The sequence below is a fragment of the Medicago sativa genome, chromosome 5, assembly GCF_051527215.1.
Source record: "Medicago sativa cultivar Bolivia chromosome 5, Bolivia_mono, whole genome shotgun sequence".
Classification (NCBI taxonomy): Eukaryota; Viridiplantae; Streptophyta; class Magnoliopsida; order Fabales; family Fabaceae; genus Medicago; species Medicago sativa.
In genome coordinates this window covers 71,811,767-71,816,820 of record NC_140753.1, presented here as the reverse complement: position 1 = coordinate 71,816,820, position 5,054 = coordinate 71,811,767, and the positions used below count along the sequence as shown (strand labels likewise).

General features: G+C 32.5%; 1 long non-coding RNA gene across 1 annotated transcript; it reads right to left on the bottom strand.

The window, feature by feature from the left end:
* Window positions 1-366: 366 nt before the first annotated feature.
* On the bottom strand, window positions 367-1,129 carry LOC146924659 (uncharacterized). The gene is made up of 2 exons (XR_015010229.1): window positions 925-1,129; window positions 367-838 (listed from the first exon to the last, which is right to left on the bottom strand). It is a non-coding gene; the product is annotated as an uncharacterized LOC146924659 (long non-coding RNA).
* Window positions 1,130-5,054: the final 3,925 nt, after the last annotated feature.

Genomic DNA, 5,054 nt, shown 5'->3' with positions numbered 1-5,054 from the left:
AAATTTAGTTTTTAGTCCTCGTAAATTTTTTTGATAGATTTTGGTTTCTATAAAAAATTTCAGCACGTAGTTTAGTCCCTATTAAATTAAAATTTATTTAATTATGCTTAAAATTTTAAATTTTTTAATGATCTGTTACATACTTGTTTAAAACATTATAAAATGTTCCTTCGCTTAAACACATACTAAGCAAAGGCAAGCATACTAACTTGATTTTATCAATCTGTACTTTTAATTTAACATGTGAATGTGTGGGATCTAGTTACTCAAGCCAAATCAGTATTGGGTTTTCTTCATCAAGCATACCAACTTGGTGAATGACTATCTAACATTCAGAAAAATATTAACACCTTCCGGAGGTAAATCTAAAAATAAATTTCGTACATTTAGAGGTCGAAGCGCTAATAAAAGACAATGATAATAAATTGTTGAATTAATACTTATGGCAATGAATAAATTTATTTAGGTGGACTGGAAAAAGTTTCCTTAGCTAAGTAAATATAGCCGACACAGCAACTTGAAGAAAATTAAAAACCAAACTGTAAAAAACAAAAGGAAAAAACACAGATTATTTAATGTCTGATTTATGCAGATTGAAGGAATTCGATAACAAAGCAAACGGCTCTAGCATTCGAGCAAGCTAAACATCTTTGTCGTCCTTGTGCTCAATTTTGACACGAACAACTCTGGTAGGTTTTGTGGCCGACGTCTGGCCAGCTTCATCATCATCAACAGCCACATAGTCAATGCTATTAGAGGACCTCTTAGCACCTGTTTTGGTGGTTGGTGTGTCAATCACACATGTATTGCTGCATGAGTCCTCAGCCTCTGGTACATCCTGCAGACATTGGCGGCAAACAATTTGATCAATTGTGTTACAGATTAAACCTTTACGGACTCATGAAAGATTAATGTAATAATTACCATCTGAACATTTGAATTGTTTGGCGCAGCACAATCCACACTAAGCTCAACAACAGATCCATCGTCGGAGTTATTAATTGTATTTGTTTCTCTACTGACTTTAGTCTCGTAGAGCTAACGTGCCTGCATGCACCTTCCATTCCACCGTAAAGACTCATCGCCACTGTATCAGAACACTTTTCACCACTGTTGCCTCCATCGATTCCTCACCGAACAGATCAGTTACCATACATTGATTGATCAGTAACTAATTTAGTAAGGGAACCATAGTTTCAATTATAAAATTAAAAAAGTATACCAAAAATTATATTAGGAGAATACCAGCACACATATTTGTTAGCAAACAAATGAATAGTCACGCAACCGTTTAAAATTCCAGAGTAAACTTAAAAATGTCGTGATTTTATAGGAACTAAACATATTTATTTATAAACATAAAATTTCATTAGATATAGATAAAGAAACTATAAATTGTAATAAGTTAAATATAAAGTATGTAAATAAATTAAAAATTAAAAATATAATTATGTCTATATATACTATATTTTATTACCGTGTTTTTTAAATTCGTTTAAATATTATTTTAATTAATGGTTAAGAAAAGGGAAAATTTCTTATACGATATTTAGTGTGACAATAACAATAGTTAAATATCATAGTAATATGAAATCATGAATATAAATATGATAAAGGGCGACAACGGATTATACCCATGTTGGAGAATCGACTTAAACTAAACAATTTTAGAAGCTACTATGCATGTGTTTGATTATGCGGTGACCAAAATTGAGTTTGATTGAATTGATTTTATATATTTTTTTTGAAAAATAAAAGAAGGATTATATTAATTGGAAATGGATCCCAAATTTCTTTTGGATTTTCTTCTACCCAAATCTTATTTAAAAGACTTAAACGCACTTTTGGCCCCTAACTTTATCATAGTTGCAATTTTGGTCCCCTATTAAAAAAACCACTTTTTAACCCCCTAAGTTTACCCTTTTTTTTCAACTTTAAGGTCCCCTTAATCTTGACTCTATCAACGCCCACGTGGCTCATCACTTAAGTGAGTTGGATGCCACATGCATTATTTTTCAATTAAATTTAAAAGAAAAAGCCACATGTGTATATTATAATTGAAGAAACAAAAAAGAAAAAGGTAATGGGAAGGGGCGCACGTGACAATCTTCATCTAAAACACAAACAACGATGTCAGCAGTTCAACATCTTACAACATGAACAACAACAAACCACTTATTATCAAAAGAAAAAAAAACTATGGTCCTCTTTAGAAAGAATTTATCAGGCCACACTCATGCTTTCTCACCTACCATTTCTTCTTCTTTTTCATGGATAAGAAAATTCAAGGATGAAGGTGACATTCACAGCCATGGTCATGTGTATTTATAGTTATACCGTATGAAAGAAAGAAGTAACAAACAACACCTTTGTGTTCTTAGTAAAGTGGATGAAAAAATGGGGGGAAAAAATTAGGTTTAGGGTTAGCTTTACGGATTAAGCATTTACCACGGTTTAGGGTTTATTTTTATCGAGAGAAACAGGTTTAGGGCGTCGTATATATAACCAAAATATTTGCTTCATTAAAAAAAAAGGCGAGGATAAGAATAAAATTTGTGCGATGCATTTTTTTAGATGGAATTTGTTATGTTAAATTGCAATCGTAAAAGTGTAGAAAATATTTGTTTCAAAAAAAAAAAAGGAGGATACGAATAAAATTTGTTAGGTTAATTTTTTTTTTTTTTTGAAAGGGAAATTTGTTAGGTTAATTAATAAATAAGGATTCGGATGGCCAAAACTATAGGAAAACAAATTTCGGATTTAAGTGAATTGATAACAAATTTCGGATATGACCAAAATTATAATTAGAGATAAATATGAAATAGTTGTTTCGGAAAATAGAAGAGATAAATACGAAATAGTTGTTTTGGAAAATAGAAGAGATAAATATAATATGATCAATGGCTAAAATTGAATGGCGCCTAAATGCGCAAGATCCAATGGCTTAGAAAAGTGGATGAAAAAATGGGGGGAAAAAATTAGGTTTAGGGTTAGCTTTACGGATTAAGCATTTACCACGGTTTAGGGTTTATTTTTATTGAGAGAAACAGGTTTAGGGCTTCGTATATATAACCAAAATATTTGCTTCATAAAAAAAAAGGCGAGGATAAGAATAAAATTTGTGCGATGCATTTTTTTAGATGGAATTTGTTATGTTAAATTGCAATCGTAAAAGTGTAGAAAATATTTGTTTCAAAAAAAAAAAAAGGAGGATACGAATGAAATTTGTTAGGTTAATTTTTTTTTTTGAAAGGGAAATTTGTTAGGTTAATTAATAAATAAGGATTCGGATGGCCAAAACTATAGGAAAACAAATTTCGGATTTAAGTGAATTGATAACAAATTTCGGATATGACCAAAATTATAATTAGAGATAAATATGAAATAGTTGTTTCGGAAAATAGAAGAGATAAATACGAAATAGTTGTTTCGGAAAATAGAAGAGATAAATATAATATGATCAATGGCTAAAATTGAATGGCGCCTAAATGCGCAAGATCCAATGGTTTAGAAAAGTGGATGAAAAAATGGGGGGAAAAAATTAGGTTTAGGGTTAGCTTTACGGGTTAAGCTTTAGTAAATAAGATTGGCCCAAAGGAAAATTTATTGTTTGACATGTTCTTATTATCAATGTTTGATTACTGCGCCAAGGTATCACTAAAAAGTTAATATTTTATCCAAAGGTAAAATGTTAACGGATTCCCGATATCTTGTAATGGGATTTACCTATATTTGAATTTATCATTACTTTTATTTTGAGGATTAATTTGAGCATGTTTTGTTTGTTTGTTGTTCTCAATTCAGCTATGACTGATCCTGCAAACATTACTGCCAACATCAACTCTATTCCTTTGCTGAGGGGCTCAAACTTCAAGTCTTGGAAAGAAAATGTCATGATAGTTCTTGGAGTTATGGACTTAGACCTTGCGTTAAGGGCTGACTCTCCCCCACCTATTACGGCTGAGAGTACCTCTGAACAAAAGGAGGATATGAAAAGGTGGGAGAGGTCAAATCGCATGTGTTTAATGATCATGAAGAAGGCCATTCCAGAAGCATTCAGGGGCACAATATCTGAAAAGATAACTACAGCTAAGGAGTTCCTTGCAGATATTGAAAAGAGGTTTGTCAAGAACGAAAAGTCAGAGATAGGTACGCTCTTGGCAAGCCTTATTTCAATGAAGTATACAGGTAAAGGCAATATCAGAGAGTACATCATGGAGATGTCTCATACTGCTTCAAAGCTAAAAGCACTTAAGCTAGACCTCCCCGAGGACTTGCTTGTATATCTTGTTTTGATATCTCTTCTTGCACAGTTTGGCCAGTTTAAGGTGAGCTATAATTGTCAGAAAGAGACTTGATCTCTGAATGAGCTCATCTCACATTGTGTTCAGGAGGAGGAAAGGTTGAAGCAAGATAAGATAGAAAGTGCTAATTTTGCCTCTACCTCAAAGTTTAAGGGTAAGGGACTAAAAAGAAAGTTTAATAAGGAAGCTGCAGATACAGTGCCTCAAAAGAAACAACAGAAATCAAATGAATCAGGTGGCAATGGTTGTTTCTTTTGTGGAGCTGAAGGGCATGTGAAGAAGCATTGCTCTAACTATCACGCATGGCGTGCTAAGAAAGGTATGCTTCTTAATTTGGTTTGTTCTGAGGTTAATTTAACTTTGGTACCTAAAGACACATGGTGGATAGATTCTGGTGCCACAACTCACATGAGTGTGTCTATGCAGGGTTGCTTGAATTGCCGAAAACCAAGTGATGGTGAAAGATACATCTATGTGGGTGACGGCAAGACAGCTCAAGTTGAAGCAATTGGAAAATTTAGATTATTGTTAAAAACTGGATTTTATTTGGATCTTGATGAAACTTTTATTGTACCGTCTTTTAGACGAAACTTAATTTCTATTTCTGCTTTGGACAAATTTGGTTTTTCTTGTTCATTTGGGAATAGAATTTTTAGCTTGTTTCATGATTCAAAATTGGTTGGTTCCGGTTCTTTATCAAGTTATGATAATCTTTATTCACTTGATATAATTGCTTCGTATAATGAAACA